This window comes from Neodiprion virginianus, chromosome 1, assembly GCF_021901495.1.
Source record: "Neodiprion virginianus isolate iyNeoVirg1 chromosome 1, iyNeoVirg1.1, whole genome shotgun sequence".
Taxonomy (NCBI): domain Eukaryota; kingdom Metazoa; phylum Arthropoda; class Insecta; order Hymenoptera; family Diprionidae; genus Neodiprion; species Neodiprion virginianus.
Window position 1 is genome coordinate 14,889,271 of NC_060877.1, and position 14,489 is coordinate 14,903,759.

At 39.1% G+C, this 14,489-nt stretch overlaps 1 long non-coding RNA gene across 1 annotated transcript; it reads right to left on the minus strand.

Annotated features, from left to right (window-relative positions):
- Positions 1 to 12,086: 12,086 nt before the first annotated feature.
- Positions 12,087 to 12,468, minus strand: LOC124303487 (uncharacterized). The gene is made up of 3 exons (XR_006907923.1): positions 12,420 to 12,468; positions 12,226 to 12,327; positions 12,087 to 12,144 (listed from the first exon to the last, which is right to left on the minus strand). It is a non-coding gene; the product is annotated as an uncharacterized LOC124303487 (long non-coding RNA).
- Positions 12,469 to 14,489: the final 2,021 nt, after the last annotated feature.

The following is a 14,489-nucleotide window of genomic DNA, read 5'->3' on the forward strand; positions in this document are numbered from 1 at the left end:
TCAAAACGTGCTAAGAAATACAGATATCAGGCTCACCATCAAACCCAACAATAATACATTACGCAGCGAAATCACATGCAACCACACGATTAACTTTGAGCCGAATGATTCCATTGCTCAACTTTTGGGATTTACACCACGTGTATTGGAGGTTGACAAAACTCACGAATCGGACGTGCCTGTAACTATACTCAAGGTCAACGCGTTGCGAGTCGAGTGTAGCATTACAACGGGCGCCTACGTCAATGGACACAAAGTACACACTATTCACGAGTTTTTCCCGACCGTCCCACCAGGATATGAGATCGTGGAAGTACCGTCGCACGTCATTTACCTTCCGATCACCGTCAAGACCATAGATCACGTTCAGCTCCGGTTAGTGGATCAAGACGGAGACCTGGTTAATTTTCGTGGAGAAGTTATCACTGTGAGACTACACATCAAATCGCAATAAACGATGGGAATCGTATATAACAGACTCTCAAAGAGTAGGTATATCAGTAAGTCGACATGCCCCGATTAAGTCAGTCGTCGTTCGATTCCCGAACCGCTAACACCTCGAAACGTGGAGTTCCTGATAGCTCTGGGTCTGAAACTGACACCTTTTGGAAGAGGAATTTCCGACAAATAAAAATCCGATTTTGCTTTTTTATCATCTGCTACGTGCCATGGAGGAGGAAATCTTGAGCATTCAAACACCAGTCGTCTTTGACGAATCCGTTGCGCATTACGAGATTCACGCTCACAAACCTTACGCCTCGTCAACTTTCAACAACAGCGATGAAATTCGAATCACCGTTCAGCATCAGGATTTATGCATATTACCCAGCAAAAGTTCGGTACATATCCACGGACGACTCCTCAAACCTGATGGTACAGCTACTGTGAACACACAGCTCGTAAACAACGCCATCTGTCATCTGTTTGAAGAAATTCGCTACGAAATTAACGCAGTTGAGGTTGATAGAAGCAAGAACGTTGGCTTGACAAGTCTCATGAAGGGTTACGCTTCCCTGCACCCTGGTCAGACTTGGCTGATGGAGAACGCTGGATGGCTCGATGTAGAAGAGAAGAAATAATTACCCGATACCGATGGTAACTTTGACGTACTGATACCGCTCAGCATGATATTGGGTTTCGCCGAAGACTACCGCAAGATCGTTGTCAACGCTAAACATGAGTTAATTTTGACGAGATCAAAAACTGACGTCAACGCAATCATGCAGACTCAGGAGGAGGAATTCAAAATCACGATCAATGCAGTGGAATGGTTAATACCGTATTTGAAACTCGCGGATCAGAAAAAAGTTGACCTACTAAATTTCATTTAGAGAGATCCGCCTGTTTCGATGAGCTTCCGCAGTTGGGAATTGTACGAATATCCCTTACTTCCCACAACATCGAAACACGTTTGGACTGTGAAAACTTCCACTCAGCTTGAAAAACCTCGGTACGTCATTTTGAGTTTCCAAACAAGTAGAAAGAACAAGACCGGCAAGAACGCAAGTCGTTTCGATCATTGCGATATCACGGACGTCAAGCTATTCTTAAACTCTCAATCTTATCCGTACGGTAACCTGAACCTCAACATGAGTTGTAATCTCTACGCGCTCCTGTACGAGATGTACGCAAACTTCCAAGCTACCTACTACGACAAGAACCCCGAGCCGTTGCTGACAAAGAGTGAATTCCTTCGAGACGTCCCCTTATTCGTTATCGACTGTTCGAAACAAAACGAATCTTTGAAGTACGGACCTGTCGACATCCGTCTTGAATTTGAAGCTAAAACCAACTTTCCCGCTGAAACATCGGCGTACTGCTTGATCGTTCACGATCGTATTGTCGAATACAACCCGCTCAGTGGTGGGGTGAAAAAGTTGGTATAAAAGCTGACCCGTTTCCACCATCTCGCACAGTTCAAAGATGGAGCTCATCGTTGACATACAAGGCTTTCGTAGACCTCTCAACAACACCTTCACGTTAAAAGAATTGGCTGTAATTTCAATCTACTCGGAAGCATCTCCTTCAGTGTTTTTCTTCAAACCACCTTACAAATGGAATTTACTGGACGTCAAATATAAAAGCCAAAATTCTTGGTTAGAACGCGATTTTCACGGCTTACGTTGGAGCTGTGGAACCGTACCTTTTGAGGAAGTTGAGCGGACCATTCAAGACAGGCTGTGCAAAGCTCAAACCGTGTACGTAAAAGGAGAAGAAAAACGAGATTGGTTGCTCAAAATCGTTCCGAAAGTTGAAATCATCGATATGTTGGACTTTGACTGCCCGTCGCTTGAAACCCTGCAAAAAACTTCAGCTCTGAGATGCGACCTTCACACAATACCCAACGCAATCTGTGCAGCACGAAACGTTTGCATACTCCAGAATTGGCTACAAAATCATCGTACTGTCCGGATGGCGAGGCTGTACGATTTGTGTTACTGCGCAGAAGCGTCTACAAGAACGGTCCCGCATTCCTGGCGAATATATCACCCTGGTCATGACACTGTTGAATAGAATTATTGTACTATTTTTGTGAAGTAATTGTCAACCGTACTCTAAAAATTGTACTCAATAAAACTTTTAAAGAATATTCACGAAATAATTTTATACCTTCACCTTAGCTCTTAAGAGAGAATTTTTTTCAGAAGCTTATGTAAGATTCGACCTTGCTCTCCATCCTTGACCGAGCTGTACTCAAACCGAGTTTTGCATTCCTAGAGCGATAGTAACCCAACACCGCAGGCTCTGTACCGCGGCTATCGGCCGACCTTGCACTCCGGTCTGAACCCGTCCAAATACTCATCGTAGAGTTGCAGCTCGAAACCCTCCGTCGTTGCTTAGTGGTGTTCGGACATTTTCTTAGATTTTGAGACTTAATTCTAGATACAAAACGTACGTAGGATTAAAGGTATACAATGAAAAAATATTCATAATTTCAATCTTTTTGTTTATTAAACGTAAGACTTACACAGAACATTGTTTGAATATTATACGTATACAAATTCGAGTTGACTGTAGGGTCCGCCAAGATAGCGTATATGCAACCGTATCTCCTTACTGGCTGCTGTCACCTTCTGGTACAAATCTTCGTTTTCGTGGAGGGCTTTGTTCAGTCGGTTGGGCAGAAAAATCGTGAAAGCGTCATCTAAGTCCAGAACGATTTTGTCTCCGAATTTCGTTTTGACTCGACGAACACCGCTGACTCTGTATTCGAAGTAGGCTTCAAGATCCGAAACTTTTTTCAACGGCAGAAACGTCTCCAGCCGCGCGATTTCGTTCAGTTTTGAGAAGTCCATTGTCGTTACGGCCCAGTTGTAGGTGCTCGAAATCTCTTGTCAGTTGATTGAGGTCGGATCTGATTTTCAGGAGATGTTTTACTTCTCTGATATTCTTGAGGAGCAGTTCTAATCGTTTCTCCAACTCACGTTGTTCCAGAGCACTTCTCATTTGCAAGAACAGCTTCAGACCGACGATGAACTTTTCACTTTTCGCTTTTATAACGTTCCCCCACCACATAATTTGATGGAGGGTAAGGAATGTCACGGGACTGATATCAAATACGTATGCGCGCGCACCTGACAAGTTTCGACTTGACGGTGAGCGGCACGCGGTCAAAGGATTCCGGTGCGACGTTGGGACAAACAATTCTCGGAACTATTAATTTTGGAATGCCACGGGGCTGATAAGGTGGGAAAGGAATGTGAGGTGGTTGACGTTACACATCAGCAAATTCTTGGAACCATTAATTTTGGAATGTCACGTGGTTGATAAGGTGGTTAGACAAAACAATGCGTTCGACAAGTTTCGACGGCGAGCGGCATGCGGTCAAAGGATTTCGGTGCGACGTTGAGACAAACAATTCTCGGAACCATTAATTTTGGAATGTCACGTGGTTGATAACGTGGGAAAGGAATGTAAGGTGGTTGATAAGGTGGGAAAGGAATGTGAGGTGGTTGACGTTACACGTCAGCAGTCCTACCGTGGGAAAGGAATTCGGAGTGGTTCATGTTACACATCAGCAGTCCTATCGTGGGAGAAGAATGCGGGACGGTAAAAAAGTTCTCGCCCCCGCTGCGCCCTCTACCGTTGGCAGCCGAGCACTACAGACCTTCGGTCGGTAAGATTGTCGGTAAAACAGCACGATTTTGACCCTCGATCGATACAACTGTCGGTAAGATTGTTGGTAAAACAGCACGATTTTGACCCTCGAACTGTCGGTAATTGACCTTCGGTATGGCAGACTGTGACGTCATCGCGGAAAAAGGGTTTGAGTCTGAGCTGCGCGGAGCGGCTCGGTCGGTAAAGAAGGTGTTTGTACTCAGAACCCGCCTTGCTTATCTACTGGTTGCCAAAAGCAGTATGTGCCAATTGCAAGAAAAAGATTTACGCAAATAAAAATTCTAGTAATAATTCTATTGTGATGCCAAATTACTCCAATTTTAAGCTATCTAATAATACTCGATCAAATTTTGGAAAACCGTGTTCTTGTGAATCATGTATTACAGTGAAAAATCAAAGTAAATATAATTTTTCACAATCCTCTGCTACGATCAACCGAAAAAAATCAAAGAAAAAAAAATCTGCAAATAACAAATGTGAAAAATGTCTATCAATTATCGCAAAAGGTAAACGCCACAGTTGCACAAATAAACAATTAATACAAAACTTGACTTTATTAGATCAGAAAGTGAAAGAACACGTGGTGTGTAACGTAATCAAAGAAAAATCTACCAATCAAACGTGTCAAAAATCTGATTCGATTTTATTATCAAGAGAACAAGGTAAACCAATGGCTATTGGTGTTTTAAAAAATAAAAAAGAAGCTGAACAACTGGTGATGATATCCGCTGAAAATTTATCAAAAATTAGTACTAATTTTGGTTTATCAACTAACACAACTTTAGGAATTGCTAAATCACTTCGAAGTGCAACCAAAAAAAGGAAATTATTTGAATCTAATCTTAAGGAAAAAATCAAAGCTCTAAATCATTCTCTTGACTCCTATTTTGATGTAACAAAATGCCAGTTAACTAGTTCTAAAACGGAAAGCAAGACTAACGAAGAATATTTGGTATTTTGTAAAAATATTCAAAAATTAATCGATGATGTGAAGGACATCCGTGAAGTGGATGAAGCGTTCATTAAAGTTGGTGCAGATAGTGGTGGAGGTTTCCTAAAAATAACATTATCTATTCAATCGTTAGAGAATGAGACAATGCTTCCAAGCCAAAGCAAAAGGCAAAGTTATAATGAAGGAGTAGTTTCCAAGAATTTTAAAGATTCAGGTGTCAATAAGTTATTTTTGATAGGAGTAACCCAATTTTCTGAAGAAAATCACGATAATTTATCAGTTTTATGGAACTTGTTGAATCTAAAGGATTTTGAAGCTAAAGTTTCAGCGGATCTAAAATTATTCAATATATTGATTGGTCTGATGTCACACAGCAGTACGTACCCTTGCACTTGGTGTACCGCTCATAAAGATTTCTTAGACATTATAGGTGTGATAAGAACGATTGGGAGTTGCATTGAAAATTTCAAAGCTTGGAAAGCAAATGGTTCTAAGAAAGAAGATTGTAAAAATTTTAAAAATTGTTGCAATTTACCCGTAATTTCATCAGATGAAGAAAAGCTAATTATTGACTTGATTGCACCTCCTGAGTTACATTTGTTGATTGGAGTTGTAAACACGCTGTTTAACAGCATGTACAAAAAATTTGAACAAATTTGTGAACAGTGGGCTAAAAAGTGCAATGTAAGCCGAGAAATCTTATACGGAAGTGCAGGATTTAATGGGAATTCGAGTAAAACGTTACTAAACAAAGTGGATCTCTTACGTGAAATTTGCACAACAACCTGTAATTTTTCTTGTATGCAATTTGTTACTTGTTTTGACAAGTTCAAAGAAGTTGTAAATTCTTGTTTTTCGATTGATTTAAAATCGGATTACCTTGACAAGATTGCTGTTTTCAAAAAAAGCTATTTAGATTTAGAGATTAAAGTTACTCCGAAAGTTTACGCCGTTTTTTTCCATATTAAAGATTTTTGCGAAAAAAACAAAAAAGGATTGGGATACTACTCAGAACAAGCTGTGGAATCAGCTCATGCAGACTTTAAAAAAATATGGATTAAGTATAAAGTGAAAAAGTCACATCCTAAGTATGCAAAAAATTTACTCAAAGCTGTTCGGGAATATAACAGCAGACATCTTTGATTTGCAAATACTTAAAGTTATAAATATTCAAATACATTTTTTTTAGTTTCTTGCTTGAATGAAATTTACTATGTTTTCTTTAAATTTTATGTAACTTTGAGTTTTTTTTAGTTTAAAACGTACTAACAACAAAATACATACACATTGTAAGTTCGTGTAACTTTTTTCAAATAAAAATTTCTTTTTCAAAAAAAAAAATTATTTTATTAATTTTATAAATATGGCTAGTTTTTAGTGATTGTTGAAAAATACTTGAATAAAATATTCATGTTACTATTACAATAATGATTTGCAAGTACTTTAACTTACTTAAATACTTATTCAAACTCGTATAATAAGGATGAACCAGCTTATTTAGCGTTTAAGTTATTATACATAGCAATTTTGACGAATTTTTAAGAAATAAAAAAAACGGCCCAGGGGATTATTTCAAGTTAATGAAAAATGTATTATAGAGACGATTTATAACAAATTCCCAATCGTAGCTTTGGGGTCCTCGAACTTTTCATTTAAAAATATTAAGACTCACCGTGACCCGCTTCAGCTATTTTATTTTTCATATTATTTATGTAATACTTTTCAAATGGTCGAGGGTTGCTTTATTTGTGATGAGCTCTCTGAGAATCTTCAGCTGTCAAAATTAGTCTTCTGCCAATGCCTGCTTGGAAAACTTTTTCTTTTTCTTCACCCTTGCCGGAAGGTGTTCTCGAAAAAGTGCATGACGTATCTACAAACCCTTCGACTGTTGCCTGAAACTCTCCAGTTAGGTGTACTTTGTTCGCCTAGTTTATATCCTTGGGACGTCAAATCTGAAACATATGTATTGATGTGACGATTGAACAATTACTTTGTAAAAACGAAAGGTACAAAATATTAGTAATCATCATAATGATTGACATAATACCGAAAGCCATCATGAGCGACAAGTGCGACTCAACTTCCTTGATTTCGTACGAATGTCAAACAATCCAAGAAGGCATTTCTGACTGTTAGCGGTTCCAGAGGAGTGTCGTGCAAAAACATCTCTCCACTTATCATTTTTAATCGTGTCATATTACTTGCAAGGGCTGATATTCCTCATGACCGAATTATATACGCGTTGAATATTGCAGCTTCTTGACAAGCTGCAATCCGTAACCAAAAAATTCATCAGATCTTTTCTCATACAAAATAAATTCATAATATATAATAATACCTGGCATATTTCAGATGAATTTGACAGTCTACTTGTTTCCAAATCAAAGTAAACAATTGAGGAAATGGTGTAACCTTCTGGAGTTGAAATCAAGTTATGAAATCACATTACAATTGATATTTTGGTACGCAGAGACGTTGGTCCAGGAAGCTTTATCAAGAATTAGGAAGCTGACGTGATTGAGCAGGATTTTTTATCGAGTCTGAACAACTGTCGAGGCCCCACTCCGTTTGTTAACTGATACCTTCACGTTTTTTTGAGGCTGATGATTTCGAAGACCTTTGTTTCTTAGTAAACAGTCTTCTCTTCTTTATTTATACGTACTTATTGAATTTTGCCTTTCTTTCTCGTTTTTCATCCTTAGCCTCACGGACTTTAAGAGTGTGTGTGTCAGGTGATAATTGTAACGTTTTGTGAATTTCAGTAATATATTTGCACCCTATGTTTTTCTGACATACTGCAGCTGCCACTCTAAGGCTCAAGGACTCCGATGCGGAATAGTGTTTGGATTTCTCCTTCTTGCTCGCCACAATGCTATTGAACGATTTCTTCCCTTGACTTGACGCACAGAGAGTTAGCTAACTCGGATTGTTTGCAAAGCGCTGGAACAATGATGTCATTGAAGCTCGTAGTTTGACATCCACCAACAGTTTTCCATTTGGTAAATTGGCCTGCACGTAGTGGTCTCCGGATAATTTGTACCCACAACACTTAGTGCAGTTTTCATGATTACCAAACGCATGCGGAAAAACATTCAGGAGCCCTGATTTAACTTTTTCCACATCTCCTTAATTCTGTTTCACTGCACATGTGAAGCAATTTTCAAACTACTCGAACAATTTCAATGGGAACTTTAGTGAGTACAATGCATTTGTCACTAACCGGTGAGCGTGATTGAAATCAGACCACTTTTCAATTGAGTATGCAGATTCTCTGCAGACTGCTGCAATTGTACACGAGTCGTCATTGCCAATTAGCACAGAAACATTAGCATTTTCATTAGTTAGAAGTTGGTTCTTGTGGATTACTTTGACAGCCATATCAGGCTCCATGACTTTAGGACTCCCATCAAAATTCACAATGTCTGCACTGCTTGCTTCGAATTATGTATTGTATTGTATTACACTTAATCCACAAGTTTACATAAGTATCTTAAATACTAGTAAACCCTACCATAAGTCAACAAGTTATCTGTTTGTAGAATTGGAAAGACAAGAAATGAGAATAGAATAGTGACTTAGAGACTATTATAAAACATATGAAAATTTAGGTTCAAAACCACTGATGAAATATTACGAAAAAATCAAGTATATGAACATTTAATGAAAGAATGTAAATTCGAAACATTGGTGATTTCGAAAAATTAACGACGGAGCCAGGAATCGAACCTGGCGTCGAGAGATGTTTGACCGGAGCCTTACTCCACTAGACCACCTAGCCGCCCTGACTCTGTTGTCGTTAATATCTCTCATCACCAGTGAGTTCGAATTTATTTTCCTGTGCCCGGTTTATGTGTGAGTAAGAAGTTTCTTCTCTGCATGCACGATGTATTAGGAGACTCTGATGTGTAGTTGTTGTGTTTGTCAATAGACGGCATTGCTTGTCTTACGGGCTTCTCATCGGAAGCAAGGATTCAAAAAGGGTAAACAAAACATCTACACGTTAGAGTCTCCTTAGACATCGCGCATGCAGAAAAGAAACTTCTTACTCATAGACATTTATTAGTGAAAATTAGCTAATGATTCACTCAAGTTATTGTATATTTTTAATTACCAGACTATTTTTGTCCATTACTTATTAGATATTTGCCAAAACCTAACTTTTCATTTTGGCCTTCCTAGAGGTTATACTATTCGAGACTTTGAGAGTATTAAGGAGACTGTTATATAGGATCATTGCTTCATAGTAATTATTCTTACTTCCCTACTATTTTACTAACGTGAGGTAGTAATAAGTTATGTTCACAGATACCTCACCGTGATGTGATACCATAACTAATTATGCTATGGAAGCAAGCATAATATATTGTTACAAAGGGTGAAATCACCCCTTTTGCCCCCTCTTTAATGATCTAGTAGTCGGCATAGATAAAAGACGTTTATAAACCTCTTATGTCTTTAAAAAGAATAAGGTTGCTGCGCCAACCAACATTATTGTAAAAACAGTCTTGTTTCAGACTTTAAACAAGAAACACGTATATTGCATTAAAAGCATTTATCACGATATTTTTGTTCACGCCTTTGATTTGATAATAAGTAAACTCGCGGATCCATATTTTATTAACGTAACGCCCAAAACGTTACATTGGTGTCAGAAGCGGGATCTTGAGTTCTTATTAATTGAGTCAATTCAGTGCACGAACTTTAATTATGAGTAGCAGTCGTTTGACGCGCTCACGACGAAGAGAAAGAAGCGGAGAAGAACCTTTCGTTATGGAGAATCCGCGGGTCCCTGAAACAATTCCATCACCTTCAGTGGACCCTCTTCCAATTCCTTCGACAATTTCGCAACTTGATCTGTTAAAGATCTTAACACAACAACAAGAAGCGGCAAGACAACAACAAGAAGCAGCTACTCAACATCAACAACAACTAATCCAGCTGCTTCAAGAACAACAAGAACAACGGAGGCGAGAAGGGGAGGCTCGAGAGCGTTCCGAGACTAGTCTTCACGAACTGCTCCGGACGACTGTGGCGGCTCTTCAGTCCGTTCATCAGATGAGCGGCACTGGAGGACCAGCTGTAACACCGCAGGGTTCCAGAGTTGTTACTCCGCTTCCCTCTCCTGTTCCCTCTCCTGTTCCCGTTCCTACTGTTCAGGAGGTTCAACATCCAGGTCGATTCCAGGATGTTCCTGAATCAAGGTCTGTGCCTTTTATTAGGAGAGTAGATGAATCTCCAATTAGTAGAATGAGAGTAAATAATGAGGCTGGTTTTTCCGAGTCTTTGACTCAAGTTCGGCCTCAATGTTCTCATTTTAATCAATTAAATAATTCGAGATTTCCTGAGGTTGCTTCTCAGATTAATGAGAAACCTCTTTATCCTTTAAAACCGCCAATTTTTGACGGAAAAATTCCATGGGCAGATTATGAACGCCAGTTTAATACAATTGCTAAACATAATCAGTGGGACTCCGCCATGAGGGCCCACAGTCTTGCCTCCTGTCTTCGAACGCCGGCTTTGAATGTTTTAACGGCGTTGTCTGAGGAAGAAATCTCTGATTATGAAAAACTTAGTTCTGCATTAAAGTTGAGGTATGGAAATGACCACTTAACGAAACTGTACACGGCACAGTTACAGACAAGAAGACAAGGACGAGACGAAGACCTCGCGTCTCTTAGTCAGGACATTGAACGGCTTTCTCGTATAGCTTTGCCGGACCACGAACCGTCTCGAAATTTATTAGCAACGCAAGCTTTCTTAAATGCAATCAATGATCCGGAAATTAAAATGGCCGTTGGAACATCGGGCCTCACTTCTTTGCGGGAGGCAACAGCCAGGGCCCTCGAGGTGGAGGCAATGAGAAAGCAATATTTTGGGCTGAACAAGCTTCGTCGGATTAAGGTGTCCGAAAACACCTCAGGAAGACAGAGTTTTGAATACTCGGAGGAGCCAAAACCTCAAAATTATAAAAATAGAAATAACGGTAACAATTTTAAATCAAGAAATCGAGGTTCTTTTCAAAACCAACAAAACCAGCGTATAAATAAAAACGTGGTCGTGACAAGTCAAACTAGCTTGACTTGTATATTTTGTAAAAAAACAGGCCACGACGCCAATCATTGTTTTCTAATTAAAAAAATTAGTGGAAAACCGATGCAAGGCTCGAATCCAAATTCTTATAATTGGCGTAAGAAAAATATAGAAATAGGGGAAGCAAATCCTCAATCAAGTTCTTCAACAGGAACTCACTCAAAAAACTAATTCTAGATGATTTGTCAGGGCGAAAATCATCGCAGATTGTTAGTAGTGAAAGCCCTCTTAGAGAGCAATTTTTAATCAGAAGTCTACGACAGTCTGGTTTTTACGCGCGCGGTATTGTAAATGGCGTCGATTGTCTGTGGGTAATAGACACGGGCGCAGAAGTAACCGTAGTTCGATCGGATCTCTTTAAATCCGATGACCGGATTGTTCCCTCTTTTTCTCTGCGAACAGCCACTGGAGAGACGACCCCGGTTTTGAGACAGGCTACTGTCCAAATTAACCTTTTTGGGTGTATCGACTCTCCACATAAGGTTTTTATAGCAGATATAGAGGATGAAGGTATTTTGGGAATAGACTTTCTTACAGCTCATAACTGTGTTATCTCGACTAAGAGAAATTCACTAGCTTCAAACAATCGCGAAATAACTCTTTGTACGAATAGGAATGGAATTTATTGGACCCCTCCTAGAATTCGAGAAATAGAACTTTCAGAGGATGATTTGCGACAACATTTTCCTCTTCATTTACGGAGCCTTGTTGAGAAATCTTCGATTTCGTTAAAATCAGCTCAGGTAGAATCGTTTAAATCTCTTTTGCTAGAGTTTATAGATTCTTTCGCCAAAGATAGTGGTGATAAGGGCCGATGTACTTCTGTCAAGCACAAGATCGACGTCGGAGAGAGTTCACCAATTAAACAAGCTCCTCGAAGACTCGCTCTCAACGCCCGAGAAGAGGTAAAGAAGCTTGTGGAAGACATGCTAAAGAACGATGTGATTGAACCATCGTCTAGTCCCTGGGCCTCACCAATCGTCCTTGTTAACAAAAAGGACGGATCCAAACGATTTTGTATCGATTACAGGAAGCTGAACGATATAACGAAGAAGGATTCTTACCCTTTACCCAGAATCGATGAGACACTCGACCTGATAGCTGGTGCAACTTGGTTCAGCACCATAGATCTTCAGAGCGGATACTGGCAGGTCGAAATGGATCCTCTAGATAAAGAAAAAACAGCTTTTGTTACGGGTTTAGGAGGATTATGGCAGTTCAAGGTTATGCCGTTTGGTTTAAGTAATGCCCCGGCTACCTTTGAACGAATGATGGAGGCTGTTCTCCATGGGCTCACTGGCAAAATATGCCTCGTTTATTTAGACGATATAATCGTTTTTGGCAAGAACTTTGAAGAAGAAGTTCAAAATCTCAGACAAGTTTTCGCTAGGCTGAAGCAAGCAGGTCTGAAAATGAGCCCGAAAAAATGTCATCTGTTCCAGAAAGAAGTAGGCTTCCTCGGACATATCGTTTCAGCACAAGGTGTGAAGCAAAGAGTATAGGATAGAGTGGAAGCTGGGGATATACGGTACACAGCGCTGTCACGGGTGGGAACCAGAACTATTCACCCTTCTTTACCTCTCTTGCCCCTCGTCCACACCGCGACGGTTATCGTTGGCGTCGCCATTGCGCCATTTTATAAAGTTGCGAACGACGCGTCTCGCAGAAAGAAGCTTGAAAAGTTTGATCAACAAAATTTATAAACATGGTTCGCTGTCATGTGAAAGGATGCGGCAGAAGTGCACGGAAAGATAAAGAACACCATTTCTTTCGACAGCCTAAAAATACGGAATTGTAAGTAAAAAAATCAACAGAATCTATCAATTCTAGGTTATGAGTGAAATCATCGAAGATTCATGTCATTGAAGTGGAGAGACGACTGTAATTTCGTGCTCACAATCAGAGTAGAAAATAGTATTATTTAATAATTCTTCCATTACTCATTTACAGGCGCAAAAAATGGCGAGAGTTTGCTAAAGTACCAGGCAGTCCTACTCACTTACGTATATGCTCAGACCATTTTGAGCCAAAGTGCATCCGTAAAAAATGTCCTAGGCCCTTGCTGTTCCCAAAATCAATACCGACAATATTACCAGGTCAATCTTTGCAAGGCAATGCACATGGTGTAAATCATCAGCAAACAGTGACATTTGAAAGATCTTCTTTACAAGGTATATTGAATGCAAACATAAATATTTTTTCAAAAATAAACGTGATCATTAATAAAACATGTAAAATTATTAGATGAATGCTCGCACAAGGATAATAGCATCGTTATGGATGTAACCAAAGCAACGGGAGAAGATCCGACTGTCATTGATATCCAGACGAATAACAAAATACGTATTGTTATCAGAGGTAAGGAATGCCATTGTCAAAGATGAAAAAAGTATTAAATTGTTGAATATCTCATAAAAAATGTTATGAATTGTATATAACAGTATTTATATCAGACGTCATGTCAACAGTATCTTTGATATATTTTATACCTTTAATGTTAGGCTATATGGGTTTTGAATTGTAAATTCTAATGTTAGGCTATATTGGTTTTGAATTGTAAATTGTAATATTAGGCAATTGAGTTTTCATTGAGTTTTTCACATACGATTTATGTTTTTGATTCGTTCTTGAGATGACAAGATTCATGCCGCTACCCAAAATCAATCCTCACTGTCTGATGCTGCTTCAACACCAAATAATTTCGTGCGTATACCAACATCAATACAACTAGTGGATAACTTCTCATCACCGATCACAAAAATGGACACAGATATAGTGGATCATAATCCATCATCATCAAGTGCTCTTTGTAAATCATCGTCTCATCAAATCACCGGTTCTCCAACAAAAAAATCTACTTGTCATACACCGAAATCATCCCGCTTGAATATATCCACATCTCCGAACAGAATAACTCCGCACGATGGAAAATTTAAAAGACATATACTACTCACTCCCAAATCACTGCGTATTAATACTCAAAAGAGAACAATAGCACTATTGCGAAGCAAAGTACAAAAGCTGCAAAAACGAAAGAAAAAAGTAGGAATTGCACAGCGAAGCTCAGAAATCGAATCAATAATTACTCAATCTGTTGAGTATCTTTCAACGGAGGCCCACACATTCTTTGCGTCGCATTTGCGATTATGTAATGTTAAATTATCCCGTAGAAGATACGATGATAAATTAAAAGATATTGCTCTGTCTATAAAATATCATTCTCCTCAAGCATATCGATTTCTAAGAAAAATTATCAATTTACCATCAGAAAGAACGTTAAGTGAATATCAGAAAAAATTTCCTATTTATCCAGGCCTTAACCATACAA